This window comes from Balaenoptera borealis, assembly GCF_965194805.1.
Source record: "Balaenoptera borealis genome assembly, chromosome: 7".
NCBI lineage: Eukaryota > Metazoa > Chordata > Mammalia > Artiodactyla > Balaenopteridae > Balaenoptera > Balaenoptera borealis.
In genome coordinates this window covers 2504293-2524118 of record NC_138864.1, presented here as the reverse complement: position 1 = coordinate 2524118, position 19826 = coordinate 2504293, and the positions used below count along the sequence as shown (strand labels likewise).

General features: G+C 49.2%; 1 long non-coding RNA gene across 1 annotated transcript; it reads right to left on the bottom strand.

Annotated features, from left to right (window-relative positions):
- Nucleotides 1–10114: 10114 nt before the first annotated feature.
- Nucleotides 10115–14934, bottom strand: LOC309632189. The gene is made up of 2 exons (XR_014246783.1): nt 14609–14934; nt 10115–11751 (listed from the first exon to the last, which is right to left on the bottom strand). It is a non-coding gene; the product is annotated as an uncharacterized lncRNA (long non-coding RNA).
- Between the last annotated feature and the right edge of the window lie 4892 nt (nt 14935–19826).

Below are 19826 nucleotides of genomic sequence, written 5' to 3'. Positions count from 1 at the left end.
ACTTAGGGACAGCATCATTGCCTTAGTTAGGAGTAGTGTGATGGCCGTAGTTTGGGACAGTCTCAGTGCCAGAGTTGGTGGTAGTGGCAGGCCTTTGTTAGGGACTGTGCCAGGGCCTGAGTTAAGAGTAGTGTCAAGTCCTTAGTTAGGGACAGTGTTAGTGCCTGAGTTGAGAGTAATGTCAAGGCCTTAGTTAGGGACAATGTCAGTGCCTAGTTTGGGAGTAGTGTCAGGGCCTTAGTTAGGGACAGTGTCAGTGCCTGAGTTGGGAGTACTGTCAGGGCGTATTTTGGGACAGTCTCAGTGCCTATGTTGGGATTAGTGTCAGGGCCTTTGTTAGGAACAATGTCAGTGCCTGAGTTGGGAGTTGTGTCAGGACATTAGTAAGGGACAGTGTCAGTGCCTGAGTTAGGAGAAGTGTCAGGGCTGTAGTTAGGGATAGTGTCAGTGCCTGAGTTGGAGGTAGTGTCAGGGCCTTAGGGACAGTGTCAGTGGCTGAGACGGGAGTAGTGTCACGGTCTTAGTTAGGGAGAGTGACAGCGCTTGAGTTGGGAATAGTGTCAGGGTCTTTGTTAGGGACAGTGTCAGGGTATTAGTTAAGAGTAGTGTCAGGGCCTTTGTTAGGGAGAGTGTCAGTGTCTGAGTTGGTAGTAGTGTCAGACCCTTAGTTAGGGACAGCGTCAGTGTCTGAGTTAGGAATAGTGCCAGAGCCTAAGTTATGGACAGTGCCAGGGCCTGAGTTAGGAGTAGTCTGAGACCGGTAGTTAGTAACAGTGTAAGGGCCTGAGTTGTGAATAGTTTCAGGGCCTTAGTTAGCGAAAGTGTCAATGCCGGAATTGGAAGTAATGTCAGGGCTTACTTAGGGAGAGTGCCAGTCCCTGAGGTGGAAGTAGTATCAGGGCCTTAGTTAAGGACAGTGTCAGTGCCTGAGTTCGGAGTACTGTTAGGGCATATTTAGGGACAGTCTCAGTGCCTATTTTGGGAGTAGTGTCACGGCCTTAGTTAGTGACATTGTCAGTGCCTGAGTAAGGAGTAGTGTCCGGGCCTTAGTTAGGGACAGTGTCAGTTGCTTAGTTAGGAGTAGTGTCACGCCTAAGTAAGGGCCAGTGTCAGTGCCTGAGTCAGGAGTAGAGTCAGGGCCTAAGTTAGGGACAGGGTCAGTGCCTGAGATAGGAGTAGTGTTAGGGCCTTAGGTAGGAGTAGCATCAGTGCCTTCGTTTGGTATTGTATCAGCGCCTCAGTTAGGAATAGTTTCAGGGCCTTATTTAGGGACAGTGTTAGTGCCTGAGTTAGGAGTTGTGTCGGCCTTAGTTAGGGACCTTTTCAGGGCCTGAGTTAGGGGTAATGCCAGGGTCTTCCTTAAGTATTGTGTCAGCGCCTGAGTTAGGAATAATGTCAGGGCCTTAGTTAGGGACATTGTCAGGGCATGATTTAGGAGTTGTGTTAGGGCGTGAGCTATGAATAGTGTCAGGGCCTTAGTTAGTGACAGTGTCAGTGCTGAGTTTGGAGTAGTATCAGGGCCTTAGTTAGAGACAGTGTCAGGGCCTGAGTAAGGAGTAGTGTCTGGGCCTTAGTTAGGGACAGTGTCAGTGCCTGATTTAGGAGTAGTGTCAGAGGCTTTGTTAGGGACAGTGTCAGGGCCTGAGTTAAGAGTAGTGTCACAGCTTTAGTTAGGACCAGTGTCAGGGCCTTAGTTAAGTCCAACATCAGCGCCTATGATAGGAATCAGATCAGGACCTGTGTTACAGGTAATGTCAGGGCCTTATTTAAGAACAGTGTCAGGGCCTGAGTCCTGACTTACTCCTTACTCTCCTCACTAAGGGCTTTTGACACTACTGCTAATTCAGGCCCTGATAATGTCCCTAACTAAGGCCCTGACACTTTCCCTGGCTAAGGCCCTGAACTTCTCCTAAGTCAGGCCCTGATACTGTCCCTAACAATGGCCCTGACACTACACCTAACTGAGGCCCCGACATGATACCTAACAAAGGCTTTGTTGCTAGTCCAAACTAAAGCCCTAAAATTGGTCCTAACTAAGGCCTTGACACTAATCCTAACTCAGGCCCTAAAACTGTCCCTAACTAAGGCCCTGATAGTATGCCTAACTCAGGCCCTCATACGATTCCTAACAATGGCTCTGATGCTAGTCCAAACTAAGGCCCTGAAATTGGTCCTAACTAAGGCCTTGACACTAATCCTAACTCAGGCCCTAGCACTGTCCCTAACTAGGTCTCAGACAGTACACCTAAATCAGACCCTGACACTGTCCCTAAGCAAGGCCCTGACACTACTCCTAGCTCGGTCCCTTACACTGTACCTAACAAAGTCTCTGATGCTATGCCTAACTAAGGCCCTGAAACCGTCTGTAACTAAGGCCCTGCTGCCATCACTATCAAAAGTCCTGACATTATCCTGAGCTAATATCCTGACCTATGTCTTTCCAAGGTCCTGAAACTGTCCCAAAGTAAGCCCTGACGCTGTCCCTAAGTGAAGACCTGAGGCTGTCCCTAACTCAGGCCCTGAAGCTTTCCTGAACTGAAGCCTTGAAGCTGTGACTAATTCACGCCCTGATCATGTACCTAACGAAGACCTTAATGCTGATCCAGCAAAGACGCTGATGCTGCTCCAAAGTCATGCCCTGACAGTGTGCCCAGCTAAGGGCCTGACGCTAAGCCTCACGCAGGCCCTGTCGCTCTCCCTAAGTCAGGCCCTGACACTGTCACTAACTAAGGCCCTGACTCTACTCCTAATTCAGTCCCGTACATTGTATCTAACAAAGGCTCTGATGCTAGTCGTAACTCAGGGCCTGACACTGCCTCTATCTAAGGCCCTGCTGCCGTCAATATCTGAACACCTGATATTATCCGGAGCTAATAACCTGACCCATGTCTTACCAAGGTCCTGAAACTGTCCCAAAGTAAGCCCTGACGCTGTCCCTAAGTGAGGCCCTGAAGCTTTCCCTAACTAACTCAGGCCTTGATGCTGTGACTAACTCAGACCCTGATCATGTCTTTAACTAAGACCCTAAGGCTGATCCAACAGAGGCCCTGATGCTGCTCCTAAGTCATGCCCCAATAGTGTCCCCCACTAAGTGTCTGATGCTAGGCCTCACTCAGACCCTAACGCTCTCCCTAAGTCAGGCTCTGATGCTGTCCCTACCTGAAGCCCTAACACTGGTTCCGAATAAGGCCCTGAGAGTCTCCGTAACAAAGGTCTTCACACTATCCTTAGGTCATTTCCTGACACTATCCCTAGATGTTAAACTGACAGGGTCACTAGCTAATGTCCTGCTTCTTATGCTAACTGAAGCCCTTAGGCTGTGCCTACCTCAGGCACTCAATTTAGTCCCAAGACCATGAAACTGTCCCGAACTAAGGCCTAGATGCTCGCCCTACATCCGGCCCTGACACTGTCCCTAACTAAGGCCCTAACACTATTGCTAACTGAGGATCTGACACTGGACCTATCAGAGGCCCGCTACTCCTAACTAACGCCTTGAAACTTTTCCTAACGTAGGCGCTGCTACCATCAATATCTAAAGTCCTGACATTATCCTGAGCTAATATCCTGACCCATGTCTTACCAAGGTCCTGAAGCTCTCCCAAAGTTAGCCCTGACACTGTCCCTAAGTGAGGCCCTGAGGCTGTCCCTCACAGAGGTCCTGATAATGTCTTTAACTAAACTCTAATGCTGATCTTACAGAGACCCTTATGTTGATCCTATGTCATGCCCTGACGCTGTCCGTAGCTAAAGCCCTGACTCTAGGCATCACTCAGGCCCTGTCGCTCTCCCTAAGTCAGGCTAAGACTCTGTCCCTACCTGAAGCCCTGACACTGGGCCTAAATTAGGCACTGATGCTCTAATTAGCTATGGTCTTGACACTATCCCTAGGTCATTTCCTCACACTATCCCTAGATCTTAACCTAAACTTGTCTTTAGCTATTGTCGAGCCTCTTATGCTAACTAAATCCCTGATGCTGTCTCTAACTAAGAGCCTGAAATTAGTCCCGAGGCCGTCAACCTGTCCCTAACTGAGGTTGGAGGCTCATCCTAACTGAGGCGCTGACACTGTCCCTAACTAAAGCCCTGACACTGCATCTAACTCAGTCCCTGACACTGTACTTTCCAAGGGCTCTGATGCTAGTCCTAACTCAGGCCCTGACACTGTCTCTAAGTGAGGCTCAGAATTTGCCCCTAATATAGGCCCTGCTGTCAGCAATAACTAAAAACTGGACACTAGCCTGAGTTAATATCCTGACATATTTCTAACCAAGGTCCTGACACTGTCCCTAAGAAAGCCCTGTCGCTGTCCCTATGTTAAGAACTGAGGCTGTCCCTAACTCAGGCCCTGAAGCTTTCCCTAACTGAGGCCTTGAAGCTGTGACTAAGTCAGGCCCTGATCATATCTGTAACAAAGACGCTAAGGCTGATCCAACAGAGGCGCTGATTCTGTTCCTAAGTCATGCCCTGACAGTGTCCTCAGCTAAGGGCCTGACGCTAGGCCTCACTCAGGCCCTGTCGCTCTCCCTAAGTCAGGCTCTGATGCTGTCCCTACCTGAAGCCCTGACACTGGTTCGAAATAAGGATCTGATACTCTCAGTAACTAAGGTTTTGACACTATGCTTAGGTCCTTTCCTGACACTATCCCTAGACCATAACCTGACCCTGTCCCTAGCAAATGTCGTGCCTCTTATGCTAACTACAGCCCTGCTGCTGTCCTTAACTAAGGGCCTAAAATTACTCTCGAGGCTGTGACCCTGTCCGTACCTAAGGCCTCGATGTTCGTCCTAATTCAGGGCCTGACACTCTCCCTAACTAAGGCCCTGCTGCCGTCAATATCTCAAGTCCTGACACTATCCTGAGCTAATTTCTTGACCCATCTCTTACCAAGGTCCTGAAACTGTCCCTAAGGAAGCCCTGATGCTGTCTCTAAGTGAGGCCTTGAGGCTGTCCCTAACAGAGGCCCTGATAATATCTTTCACATAGCCCCTGAGGCTGATCCTACCGTGGCTCTTATGCTGCTCCTAAGTCATGCCCTGACACTGTCTCTAGCTAAGGCCCTGACGCTAGGCCTCACTCAGGCCCTGTCCCACTCCCTAAGTCAGGCTCTGACGCTGTTCCTACCCGAAGCCCTGACACTCACTGCTCCTAAATTAGGTCCTGATGTGCTAAGTAACTAAGGTCTTGACACTATCCTTAGGTCATTTCCTGACACTCTCCCTAGACCTTAACCTAACCTTCTCTTTAGCTAATGTTGAGATTAGCTAAAGAGATTCTTTAGAACGAGATTCTTTCATCTTCTGAATATAGCGTTCTTCAAAACCTAATTTTTATGGTGTTACTAACATTAAACAAAATGTACTCAACTGCTGTGGAATATTCCTTCATAGGAGCGTGCATGGTTCACTTCTGCATCTGCTTGTGGTGGTGTTCAGGTTGCTTTCAGCTGTAGATCCCCTTATGCTAGCTAAATCCCTGATTCTGTCCCTAAATGAGGCCCTGAATTTAGGTCCGAGGCCGGGAACCTGTCCCTAACTGAGGCCTGGAGGCTCGTCCTAATGCAGGCCCTGACACTGTCCCTAACTAAGGCTCTGACACTACACCTAACTCAGTCACTGACACTGTACCTAACAAAGGCTCTGATGCTAGTCCTAACTTAGGCCCTGACACTGCCTCTAAGTAAGGCCCTGCTGCCGTCAATATCTCAACACCTGATATTATCCTGAGCTAATAGCCTGACCCATGTCTTACCAAGGTCCTGAAACTTTCCCAAAGTAAGCCCTGACGCTGTCCCTAAGTGAGGCCTTGAGGCTCTCCCTAAAGGAGGCCCTGATAATAGCTTTAACGAAGACCCTAATGCTGATCCTACAGAGGCCTTTATGCTGCTCCTAAGTCATGCCCTGATACTGTCCCTTACTCAGGCCCTAAAGATAGGCCTCACTTAGGCCCTGTTGCTGTACCTTAGTTAGGCTCTGATGCTGTCCGTACATCAAGCCCTGGCGCTGGTCCTGATTAAGGAACTCACGCTGTTGCTAACTAAGGCCCTGATGCTCTCAATAACTAAGGTCTTCTCGTTATCCCTTGGTCATTTCCTTTCACTGTCTCTGGCCTGGAACCTGACTCTGTCCCGAGATAATCTCCTGCATCTTATGCTAACTGAAACCCTAATGCTCTCCCTAACTAAGGCCCTGACTACTCCTAACTAAGGCCATGACACTGAATCTAACAAAGGCCCGGAATCTGTCCTTAATATAGGCCCTGCTGCCAGCAATAACTAAAATCCTGACACCCTCCTGAGCTAATATCCTGACCCATTTCTAACCAAGATCCTGACACTGTCCCTAACAAAGCCCTGTCGCTGTCTTTAAGTGTCTTAAGTGAAGACCTGAGGCTGTCTGTAACTCAGACCCTGAAGCTTTCCCTAACTGAGGCCTTGACGCTGTGACTAACTAGGGCTCCGGTCATGTCTTTAACTAAGAGCCTAAAGCTGATCCAACAAAGGCACTGATGCTGCTCCTAAGTCATTCCCTGACAGTGTCCCCAGCTAAGGGCCTGACATTAGGCCTCACTCAGGCCCTGTCACTCTCCCTAAGTCAGGCCCTGATGCTGTCCCTACCTGAAGCCCTAACACTGCTTCTGAATAAGTCCCTGAGAGTCTCAGTAACAAAGGTCTTCACACTATCCTTAGGTCATTTCCTGACACGATTCCAAGCCTTTACCCTAACCCTGTCCCGAGCTAATGTCCTACCTCTTATGCTAACTAAAGACCTTATGCTGTGCCTAATTCAGGCACTGAATTTAGTGCCAAGGCCGCTAGACTGTCCCTAACTCGGCTCGATGCCCTTATCGTCACAATGTTCCATGACCACTGTCATCACAATGCTCCACGCCCTTGTCATCACAGTGCTCCATAACCCCTGTCATCACAATGCTCCATGACCTTTGTCATCGCAATGCTACATGCCATTGTCATCACAATGCTCCATGCCCTTATCATCACAATGCTCCATGACCCTTGTCTAAAATGCTACATGCCTGTGAAATCACAAAGCTCCATGCCCCCTGTCATCACAAGTCTCCATGACTCTTGTCATCACAATGCTTCATGGCCCCTGTCATCACAATGTTCCAGGCCCCCTGTCATCACAATGAGCCATGACCCCTTTCATCACAATGCTCCAGGTCCGTTTTCATCACAAGGCTCCATGACCCCTGTCATCACAATGTTCCCTGGCCTTTGTCATCACAGTTCTCCATGGCCCCTGTAATCACAGTGCTCCATGACAACGTTCATCACATTGCTCCATGACCACTGTCATCATAATGCCACATGAGCCCTGTCATCACAATGCTCCATGGCCCTTGTCATCACAATGCTCCATGAGCCTTGTAATCAAAATGCTCCTTGACCCTTTCATCACAATGTTACAGTACCCCTTTCTTCACAATGCTCCATGCCCCTGGTCACCACAATGCTCCATGACCTCTGTCATCACAATGCTCCATGTCCCTTGTCATTAAAATGCTCCATGGCCCCTGTCATCACAATGCTACATGATCCTTATAATCTCAATGCTCCATGGTCCTCGTCATCACAGATCTCCACGCATTTGTCATCACAATGCTCCATGACCCCTGTCATCCCAATGCTCCATAGCACTTTTCATCACAATGCTCCATGACCACTTTTATCACCATGTTCCATGACCACTTTCATCACAATGCTCCATGACCACCTTCATCACAATGCCCCATGACCCCTGTAATCCAAATGCTCCATGGCCCTTGTCACCACAATGCTCCAGGACCCGTCATCACAATTCTCCATGGCCCTTGTCATCACAGTGCTCCATGGCGCTTGTCATCACAATGATCCAGAGCCTTAGTGCTTGAGTTGGGAGTAGTATCATTGCCTCAGTTAGGGACACTGTCATTGCCTGAATTGGGAGAAGTGTCAGAGCCTTAGTTAGGGACAGCGCCAGGGCGAGTTGGGAGTAGTGCCAGTGCCTTAGTTAGGGACAGCGCCAGTGCTTGCGTTGGGAGTAGTGTCGGGGCCATAGTTAGAGGCAGTGCCAGTGGCTGAGATGGGAATAGTGTCAGGGCCTTAGTTACGGACATTGTCAGTGCCTAAGTTGGGATTTTTGTCAGGGTCTTTATTATGGACAGTGTCAGGGCCTGAGTTAAGAGTAGTGTCAAGGCCTTAATTTGGAAGAGTGTCAGTGTCTCAGTTTGGAGTAGTGTCAGACCCTTAGTTAGGAACAGCGTCAGTGCCTGAGTTGGGACTAGTGACATGGCCTAAGTGATGGACAGTGTCAGGGTCTGAGTAAGGAATAGTCTCAGGACCTTAGTTAGGGAGAGTGTCAGTGACTGTGTTAGGAATAGTGTCAGGGCCTAAGTTAGGAGTAGTCTGAGACCAGTAGTTAGGAACAGTGTCAGGGCCTGAGTTGTGAGTAGTTTCAGGGCCTTAGTTAGAGAAAGTGTCAGTGCTGGATTTGGAAGTTATGTCAGGGTCTTAATTAGGGACAGTGTCAGTGCCTGGGTTGGGAGTAGTGTCAGGGCCTAGTTAGGGACAGGGTCAGTGCCTGACTTGTGAGTAGTTTCAGGGCCTTAGTTAGAGAAAGTGTCAGTGCCGGAGTTGGGAGTTATGTCACGGCCTTAGTGAGGGAGAGTGTCAGTGCCTGTGTTGGGAGTAGTATCAGACCCTTCGTTAGGGACAGTGTCAGGGTCTGAGGTAGAAATAGTCTCAGGGCATTAGTTAGGTTGCGTGTCAGTGCCTAAGTAAGTAGTAGTGTGAGGGCCTTAGTTAGGGAGAGTGTCAATGCCTGTGTTGGGAGTAGTGTCAGAGACTTCGTTAGGGACAGCGTCAGTGCCTGAGTTGGGAGTAGTGTCAGGGCCTTACTTAGGGACAGCATCATTGCCTTAGTTAGGAGTAGTGTGATGGCCGTAGTTTGGGACAGTCTCAGTGCCAGAGTTGGTGGTAGTGGCAGGCCTTTGTTAGGGACTGTGCCAGGGCCTGAGTTAAGAGTAGTGTCAAGTCCTTAGTTAGGGACAGTGTTAGTGCCTGAGTTGAGAGTAATGTCAAGGCCTTAGTTAGGGACAATGTCAGTGCCTAGTTTGGGAGTAGTGTCAGGGCCTTAGTTAGGGACAGTGTCAGTGCCTGAGTTGGGAGTACTGTCAGGGCGTATTTTGGGACAGTCTCAGTGCCTATGTTGGGATTAGTGTCAGGGCCTTTGTTAGGAACAATGTCAGTGCCTGAGTTGGGAGTTGTGTCAGGACATTAGTAAGGGACAGTGTCAGTGCCTGAGTTAGGAGAAGTGTCAGGGCTGTAGTTAGGGATAGTGTCAGTGCCTGAGTTGGAGGTAGTGTCAGGGCCTTAGGGACAGTGTCAGTGGCTGAGACGGGAGTAGTGTCACGGTCTTAGTTAGGGAGAGTGACAGCGCTTGAGTTGGGAATAGTGTCAGGGTCTTTGTTAGGGACAGTGTCAGGGTATTAGTTAAGAGTAGTGTCAGGGCCTTTGTTAGGGAGAGTGTCAGTGTCTGAGTTGGTAGTAGTGTCAGACCCTTAGTTAGGGACAGCGTCAGTGTCTGAGTTAGGAATAGTGCCAGAGCCTAAGTTATGGACAGTGCCAGGGCCTGAGTTAGGAGTAGTCTGAGACCGGTAGTTAGTAACAGTGTAAGGGCCTGAGTTGTGAATAGTTTCAGGGCCTTAGTTAGCGAAAGTGTCAATGCCGGAATTGGAAGTAATGTCAGGGCTTACTTAGGGAGAGTGCCAGTCCCTGAGGTGGAAGTAGTATCAGGGCCTTAGTTAAGGACAGTGTCAGTGCCTGAGTTCGGAGTACTGTTAGGGCATATTTAGGGACAGTCTCAGTGCCTATTTTGGGAGTAGTGTCACGGCCTTAGTTAGTGACATTGTCAGTGCCTGAGTAAGGAGTAGTGTCCGGGCCTTAGTTAGGGACAGTGTCAGTTGCTTAGTTAGGAGTAGTGTCACGCCTAAGTAAGGGCCAGTGTCAGTGCCTGAGTCAGGAGTAGAGTCAGGGCCTAAGTTAGGGACAGGGTCAGTGCCTGAGATAGGAGTAGTGTTAGGGCCTTAGGTAGGAGTAGCATCAGTGCCTTCGTTTGGTATTGTATCAGCGCCTCAGTTAGGAATAGTTTCAGGGCCTTATTTAGGGACAGTGTTAGTGCCTGAGTTAGGAGTTGTGTCGGCCTTAGTTAGGGACCTTTTCAGGGCCTGAGTTAGGGGTAATGCCAGGGTCTTCCTTAAGTATTGTGTCAGCGCCTGAGTTAGGAATAATGTCAGGGCCTTAGTTAGGGACATTGTCAGGGCATGATTTAGGAGTTGTGTTAGGGCGTGAGCTATGAATAGTGTCAGGGCCTTAGTTAGTGACAGTGTCAGTGCTGAGTTTGGAGTAGTATCAGGGCCTTAGTTAGAGACAGTGTCAGGGCCTGAGTAAGGAGTAGTGTCTGGGCCTTAGTTAGGGACAGTGTCAGTGCCTGATTTAGGAGTAGTGTCAGAGGCTTTGTTAGGGACAGTGTCAGGGCCTGAGTTAAGAGTAGTGTCACAGCTTTAGTTAGGACCAGTGTCAGGGCCTTAGTTAAGTCCAACATCAGCGCCTATGATAGGAATCAGATCAGGACCTGTGTTACAGGTAATGTCAGGGCCTTATTTAAGAACAGTGTCAGGGCCTGAGTCCTGACTTACTCCTTACTCTCCTCACTAAGGGCTTTTGACACTACTGCTAATTCAGGCCCTGATAATGTCCCTAACTAAGGCCCTGACACTTTCCCTGGCTAAGGCCCTGAACTTCTCCTAAGTCAGGCCCTGATACTGTCCCTAACAATGGCCCTGACACTACACCTAACTGAGGCCCCGACATGATACCTAACAAAGGCTTTGTTGCTAGTCCAAACTAAAGCCCTAAAATTGGTCCTAACTAAGGCCTTGACACTAATCCTAACTCAGGCCCTAAAACTGTCCCTAACTAAGGCCCTGATAGTATGCCTAACTCAGGCCCTCATACGATTCCTAACAATGGCTCTGATGCTAGTCCAAACTAAGGCCCTGAAATTGGTCCTAAATAAGGCCTTGACACTAATCCTAACTCAGGCCCTAGCACTGTCCCTAACTAGGTCTCAGACAGTACACCTAAATCAGACCCTGACACTGTCCCTAAGCAAGGCCCTGACACTACTCCTAGCTCAGTCCCTTACACTGTACCTAACAAAGTCTCTGATGCTAGGCCTAACTCAGGCCCTGAAACCGTCTGTAACGAAGGCCCTGCTGCCATCACTATCAAAAGTCCTGACATTATCCTGAGCTAATATCCTGACCTATGTCTTTCCAAGGTCCTGAAACTGTCCCAAAGTAAGCCCTGACGCTGTCCCTAAGTGAAGACCTGAGGCTGTCCCTAACTCAGGCCCTGAAGCTTTCCTGAACTGAAGCCTTGAAGCTGTGACTAATTCACGCCCTGATCATGTACCTAACGAAGACCTTAATGCTGATCCAGCAAAGACGCTGATGCTGCTCCAAAGTCATGCCCTGACAGTGTGCCCAGCTAAGGGCCTGACGCTAAGCCTCACGCAGGCCCTGTCGCTCTCCCTAAGTCAGGCCCTGACACTGTCACTAACTAAGGCCCTGACTCTACTCCTAATTCAGTCCCGTACATTGTATCTAACAAAGGCTCTGATGCTAGTCGTAACTCAGGGCCTGACACTGCCTCTATCTAAGGCCCTGCTGCCGTCAATATCTGAACACCTGATATTATCCGGAGCTAATAACCTGACCCATGTCTTACCAAGGTCCTGAAACTGTCCCAAAGTAAGCCCTGACGCTGTCCCTAAGTGAGGCCCTGAAGCTTTCCCTAACTAACTCAGGCCTTGATGCTGTGACTAACTCAGACCCTGATCATGTCTTTAACTAAGACCCTAAGGCTGATCCAACAGAGGCCCTGATGCTGCTCCTAAGTCATGCCCCAATAGTGTCCCCCACTAAGTGTCTGATGCTAGGCCTCACTCAGACCCTAACGCTCTCCCTAAGTCAGGCTCTGATGCTGTCCCTACCTGAAGCCCTAACACTGGTTCCGAATAAGGCCCTGAGAGTCTCCGTAACAAAGGTCTTCACACTATCCTTAGGTCATTTCCTGACACTATCCCTAGATGTTAAACTGACAGGGTCACTAGCTAATGTCCTGCTTCTTATGCTAACTGAAGCCCTTAGGCTGTGCCTACCTCAGGCACTCAATTTAGTCCCAAGACCATGAATCTGTCCCGAACTAAGGCCTAGATGCTCGCCCTACATCCGGCCCTGACACTGTCCCTAACTAAGGCCCTAACACTATTGCTAACTGAGGATCTGACACTGGACCTATCAGAGGCCCGCTACTCCTAACTAACGCCTTGAAACTTTTCCTAACGTAGGCGCTGCTACCATCAATATCTAAAGTCCTGACATTATCCTGAGCTAATATCCTGACCCATGTCTTACCAAGGTCCTGAAGCTCTCCCAAAGTTAGCCCTGACACTGTCCCTAAGTGAGGCCCTGAGGCTGTCCCTCACAGAGGTCCTGATAATGTCTTTAACTAAACTCTAATGCTGATCTTACAGAGACCCTTATGTTGATCCTATGTCATGCCCTGACGCTGTCCGTAGCTAAAGCCCTGACTCTAGGCATCACTCAGGCCCTGTCGCTCTCCCTAAGTCAGGCTAAGACTCTGTCCCTACCTGAAGCCCTGACACTGGGCCTAAATTAGGCACTGATGCTCTAATTAGCTATGGTCTTGACACTATCCCTAGGTCATTTCCTCACACTATCCCTAGATCTTAACCTAAACTTGTCTTTAGCTATTGTCGAGCCTCTTATGCTAACTAAATCCCTGATGCTGTCTCTAACTAAGAGCCTGAAATTAGTCCCGAGGCCGTCAACCTGTCCCTAACTGAGGTTGGAGGCTCATCCTAACTGAGGCGCTGACACTGTCCCTAACTAAAGCCCTGACACTGCATCTAACTCAGTCCCTGACACTGTACTTTCCAAGGGCTCTGATGCTAGTCCTAACTCAGGCCCTGACACTGTCTCTAAGTGAGGCTCAGAATTTGCCCCTAATATAGGCCCTGCTGTCAGCAATAACTAAAAACTGGACACTAGCCTGAGTTAATATCCTGACATATTTCTAACCAAGGTCCTGACACTGTCCCTAAGAAAGCCCTGTCGCTGTCCCTATGTTAAGAACTGAGGCTGTCCCTAACTCAGGCCCTGAAGCTTTCCCTAACTGAGGCCTTGAAGCTGTGACTAAGTCAGGCCCTGATCATATCTGTAACAAAGACGCTAAGGCTGATCCAACAGAGGCGCTGATTCTGTTCCTAAGTCATGCCCTGACAGTGTCCTCAGCTAAGGGCCTGACGCTAGGCCTCACTCAGGCCCTGTCGCTCTCCCTAAGTCAGGCTCTGATGCTGTCCCTACCTGAAGCCCTGACACTGGTTCGAAATAAGGATCTGATACTCTCAGTAACTAAGGTTTTGACACTATGCTTAGGTCCTTTCCTGACACTATCCCTAGACCATAACCTGACCCTGTCCCTAGCAAATGTCGTGCCTCTTATGCTAACTACAGCCCTGCTGCTGTCCTTAACTAAGGGCCTAAAATTACTCTCGAGGCTGTGACCCTGTCCGTACCTAAGGCCTCGATGTTCGTCCTAATTCAGGGCCTGACACTCTCCCTAACTAAGGCCCTGCTGCCGTCAATATCTCAAGTCCTGACACTATCCTGAGCTAATTTCTTGACCCATCTCTTACCAAGGTCCTGAAACTGTCCCTAAGGAAGCCCTGATGCTGTCTCTAAGTGAGGCCTTGAGGCTGTCCCTAACAGAGGCCCTGATAATATCTTTCACATAGCCCCTGAGGCTGATCCTACCGTGGCTCTTATGCTGCTCCTAAGTCATGCCCTGACACTGTCTCTAGCTAAGGCCCTGACGCTAGGCCTCACTCAGGCCCTGTCCCACTCCCTAAGTCAGGCACTGACGCTCTTCCTACCCAAAGCCCTGACACTCACTGCTCCTAAATTAGGTCCTGATGTGCTAAGTAACTAAGGTCTTGACACTATCCCTAGGTCATTTCCTGACACTCTCCCTAGACCTTAACCTAACCTTCTCTTTAGCTAATGTCGAGATGAGCTAAAGAGATTCTTTAGAACGAGATTCTTTCATCTTCTGAATATAGTTTTCTTCAAAACATAATTTTTATAGTGTTACAAACTTTAAACAAAATGTACTCAACTGCTGTGGAATATTCCTTCATAGGGGCGTGCATGGTTCACTTCTGCATCTGCTTGTGGTGGTGTTCAGGTTGCTTTCAGCTGTAGATCCCCTTATGCTAGCTAAATCCCTGATTCTGTCCCTAAATGAGGCCCTGAATTTAGGTCCGAGGCCGGGAACCTGTCCCTAACTGAGGCCTGGAGGCTCGTCCTAATGCAGGCCCTGACACTGTCCCTAACTAAGGCTCTGACACTACACCTAACTCAGTCACTGACACTGTACCTAACAAAGGCTCTGATGCTAGTCCTAACTTAGGCCCTGACACTGCCTCTAAGTAAGGCCCTGCTGCCGTCAATATCTCAACACCTGATATTATCCTGAGCTAATAGCCTGACCCATGTCTTACCAAGGTCCTGAAACTTTCCCAAAGTAAGCCCTGACGCTGTCCCTAAGTGAGGCCTTGAGGCTCTCCCTAAAGGAGGCCCTGATAATAGCTTTAACGAAGACCCTAATGCTGATCCTACAGAGGCCTTTATGCTGCTCCTAAGTCATGCCCTGATACTGTCCCTTACTCAGGCCCTAAAGATAGGCCTCACTTAGGCCCTGTTGCTGTACCTTAGTTAGGCTCTGATGCTGTCCGTACATCAAGCCCTGGCGCTGGTCCTGATTAAGGAACTCACGCTGTTGCTAACTAAGGCCCTGATGCTCTCAATAACTAAGGTCTTCTCGTTATCCCTTGGTCATTTCCTTTCACTGTCTCTGGCCTGGAACCTGACTCTGTCCCGAGATAATCTCCTGCATCTTATGCTAACTGAAACCCTAATGCTCTCCCTAACTAAGGCCCTGACTACTCCTAACTAAGGCCATGACACTGAATCTAACAAAGGCCCGGAATCTGTCCTTAATATAGGCCCTGCTGCCAGCAATAACTAAAATCCTGACACCCTCCTGAGCTAATATCCTGACCCATTTCTAACCAAGATCCTGACACTGTCCCTAACAAAGCCCTGTCGCTGTCTTTAAGTGTCTTAAGTGAAGACCTGAGGCTGTCTGTAACTCAGACCCTGAAGCTTTCCCTAACTGAGGCCTTGACGCTGTGACTAACTAGGGCTCCGGTCATGTCTTTAACTAAGAGCCTAAAGCTGATCCAACAAAGGCACTGATGCTGCTCCTAAGTCATTCCCTGACAGTGTCCCCAGCTAAGGGCCTGACATTAGGCCTCACTCAGGCCCTGTCACTCTCCCTAAGTCAGGCCCTGATGCTGTCCCTACCTGAAGCCCTAACACTGCTTCTGAATAAGTCCCTGAGAGTCTCAGTAACAAAGGTCTTCACACTATCCTTAGGTCATTTCCTGACACGATTCCAAGCCTTTACCCTAACCCTGTCCCGAGCTAATGTCCTACCTCTTATGCTAACTAAAGACCTTATGCTGTGCCTAATTCAGGCACTGAATTTAGTGCCAAGGCCGCTAGACTGTCCCTAACTCGGCTCGATGCCCTTATCGTCACAATGTTCCATGACCACTGTCATCACAATGCTCCACGCCCTTGTCATCACAGTGCTCCATAACCCCTGTCATCACAATGCTCCATGACCTTTGTCATCGCAATGCTACATGCCATTGTCATCACAATGCTCCATGCCCTTATCATCACAATGATCCATGACCCTTGTCTAAAATGCTACATGCCTGTGAAATCACAAAGCTCCATGCCCCCTGTCATCACAAGTCTCCATGACTCTTGTCATCACAATGCTTCATGGCCCCTGTCATCACAATGTTCCAGGCCCCCTGTCATCACAATGAGCCATGACCCCTTTCATCACAATGCTCCAGGTCCGTTTTCATCACAAGGCTCCATGACCCCTGTCATCACAATGTTCCCTGGCCTTTGTCATCACAGTTCTCCATGGCCCCTGTAATCACAGTGCTCCATGACAACGTTCATCACATTGCTCCATGACCACTGTCATCATAATGCCACATGAGCCCTGTCATCACAATGCTCCATGGCCCTTGTCATCACAATGCTCCATGAGCCTTGTAATCAAAATGCTCCTTGACCCTTTCATCACAATGTTACAGTACCCCTTTCTTCACAACGCTCCATGCCGCTGGTCACCACAATGCTCCATGACCTCTGTCATCACAATGCTCCATGTCCCTTGTCATTAAAATGCTCCATGGCCCCTGTCATCACAATGCTGCATGATCCTTATAATCTCAACGCTCCATGGTCCTCGTCATCACAAATCTCCACGCATTTGTCATCACAATGCTCCATGACCCCTGTCATCCCAATGCTCCATAGCACTTTTCATCACAATGCTACATGACCACTTTTATCACAATGTTCCATGACCACTTTCATCACAATGCTCCATGACCACTTTCATCACAATGCCCCATGACCCCTGTAATCCAAATGCTCCATGGCCCTTGTCACCACAATGCTCCAGGACCCGTCATCACAATTCTCCATGGCCCTTGTCATCACAGTGCTCCATGGCGCTTGTCATCACAATGATCCAGAGCCTTAGTGCTTGAGTTGGGAGTAGTATCATTGCCTCAGTTAGGGACACTGTCATTGCCTGAATTGGGAGTAGTGTCAGAGCCTTAGTTAGGGACAGCGCCAGGGCGAGTTGGGAGTAGTGCCAGTGCCTTGGTTAGGGACAGCGCCAGTGCTTGCGTTGGGAGTAGTGTCAGGGCCATAGTTAGGGGCAGTGCCAGTGGCTGAGATGGGAATAGTGTCAGGGCCTTAGTTACGGACATTGTCAGTGCCTAAGTTGGGATTTTTGTCAGGGTCTTTATTATGGACAGTGTCAGGGCCTGAGTTAAGAGTAGTGTCAAGGCCTTAATTTGGAAGAGTGTCAGTGTCTCAGTTTGGAGTAGTGTCAGACCCTTAGTTAGGAACAGCGTCAGTGCCTGAGTTGGGAGTAGTGACATGGCCTAAGTGATGGACAGTGTCAGGGTCTGAGTAAGGAATAGTCTCAGGACCTTAGTTAGGGAGAGTGTCAGTGACTGTGTTAGGAATAGTGTCAGGGCCTAAGTTAGGAGTAGTCTGAGACCAGTAGTTAGGAACAGTGTCAGGGCCTGAGTTGTGAGTAGTTTCAGGGCCTTAGTTAGAGAAAGTGTCAGTGCTGGATTTGGAAGTTATGTCAGGGTCTTAATTAGGGACAGTGTCAGTGCCTGGGTTGGGAGTAGTGTCAGGGCCTAGTTAGGGACAGGGTCAGTGCCTGACTTGTGAGTAGTTTCAGGGCCTTAGTTAGAGAAAGTGTCAGTGCCGGAGTTGGGAGTTATGTCACGGCCTTAGTGAGGGAGAGTGTCAGTGCCTGTGTTGGGAGTAGTATCAGACCCTTCGTTAGGGACAGTGTCAGGGTCTGAGGTAGAAATAGTCTCAGGGCATTAGTTAGGTTGCGTGTCAGTGCCTAAGTAAGTAGTAGTGTGAGGGCCTTAGTTAGGGAGAGTGTCAATGCCTGTGTTGGGAGTAGTGTCAGAGACTTCGTTAGGGACAGCGTCAGTGCCTGAGTTGGGAGTAGTGTCAGGGCCTTACTTAGGGACAGCATCATTGCCTTAGTTAGGAGTAGTGTGATGGCCGTAGTTTGGGACAGTCTCAGTGCCAGAGTTGGTGGTAGTGGCAGGCCCTTGTTAGGGACTGTGCCAGGGCCTGAGTTAAGAGTAGTGTCAAGTCCTTAGTTAGGGACAGTGTTAGTGCCTGAGTTGAGAGTAATGTCAAGGCCTTAGTTAGGGACAATGTCAGTGCCTAGTTTGGGAGTAGTGTCAGGGCCTTAGTTAGGGACAGTGTCAGTGCCTGAGTTGGGAGTACTGTCAGGGCGTATTTTGGGACAGTCTCAGTGCCTATGTTGGGATTAGTGTCAGGGCCTTTGTTAGGAACAATGTCAGTGCCTGAGTTGGGAGTTGTGTCAGGACATTAGTAAGGGACAGTGTCAGTGCCTGAGTTAGGAGAAGTGTCAGGGCTGTAGTTAGGGATAGTGTCAGTGCCTGAGTTGGAGGTAGTGTCAGGGCCTTAGGGACAGTGTCAGTGGCTGAGATGGGAGTAGTGTCACGGTCTTAGTTAGGGAGAGTGACAGCGCTTGAGTTGGGAATAGTGTCAGGGTCTTTGTTAGGGACAGTGTCAGGGTATTAGTTAAGAGTAGTGTCAGGGCCTTTGTTAGGGAGAGTGTCAGTGTCTGAGTTGGTAGTAGTGTCAGACCCTTAGTTAGGGACAGCGTCAGTGTCTGAGTTAGGAATAGTGCCAGAGCCTAAGTTATGGACAGTGCCAGGGCCTGAGTTAGGAGTAGTCTGAGACCGGTAGTTAGTAACAGTGTAAGGGCCTGAGTTGTGAATAGTTTCAGGGCCTTAGTTAGCGAAAGTGTCAATGCCGGAATTGGAAGTAATGTCAGGGCTTACTTAGGGAGAGTGCCAGTCCCTGAGGTGGAAGTAGTATCAGGGCCTTAGTTAAGGACAGTGTCAGTGCCTGAGTTCGGAGTACTGTTAGGGCATATTTAGGGACAGTCTCAGTGCCTATTTTGGGAGTAGTGTCACGGCCTTAGTTAGTGACATTGTCAGTGCCTGAGTAAGGAGTAGTGTCCGGGCCTTAGTTAGGGACAGTGTCAGTTGCTTAGTTAGGAGTAGTGTCACGGCCTAAGTAAGGGCCAGTGTCAGTGCCTGAGTCAGGAGTAGAGTCAGGGCCTAAGTTAGGGACAGGGTCAGTGCCTGAGATAGGAGTAGTGTTAGGGCCTTAGGTAGGAGTAGCATCAGTGCCTTCGTTTGGTATTGTATCAGCACCTCAGTTAGGAATAGTTTCAGGGCCTTATTTAGGGACAGTGTTAGTGCCTGAGTTAGGAGTTGTGTCGGCCTTAGTTAGGGACCTTTTCAGGGCCTGAGTTAGGGGTAATGCCAGGGCCTTCCTTAAGTATTGTGTCAGCGCCTGAGTTAGGAATAATGTCAGGGCCTTAGTTAGGGACATTGTCAGGGCATGATTTAGGAGTTGTGTTAGGGCGTGAGCTATGAATAGTGTCAGGGCCTTAGTTAGTGACAGTGTCAGTGCTGAGTTTGGAGTAGTATCAGGGCCTTAGTTAGAGACAGTGTCAGGGCCTGAGTAAGGAGTAGTGTCTGGGCCTTAGTTAGGGACAGTGTCAGTGCCTGATTTAGGAGTAGTGTCAGAGGCTTTGTTAGGGACAGTGTCAGGGCCTGAGTTAAGAGTAGTGTCACAGCTTTAGTTAGGACCAGTGTCAGGGCCTTAGTTAAGTCCAACATCAGCGCCTATGATAGGAATCAGATCAGGACCTGTGTTACAGGTAATGTCAGGGCCTTATTTAAGAACAGTGTCAGGGCCTGAGTCCTGACTTACTCCTTACTCTCCTCACTAAGGGCTTTTGACACTACTGCTAATTCAGGCCCTGATAATGTCCCTAACTAAGGCCCTGACACTTTCCCTGGCTAAGGCCCTGAACTTCTCCTAAGTCAGGCCCTGATACTGTCCCTAACAATGGCCCTGACACTACACCTAACTGAGGCCCCGACATGATACCTAACAAAGGCTTTGTTGCTAGTCCAAACTAAAGCCCTAAAATTGGTCCT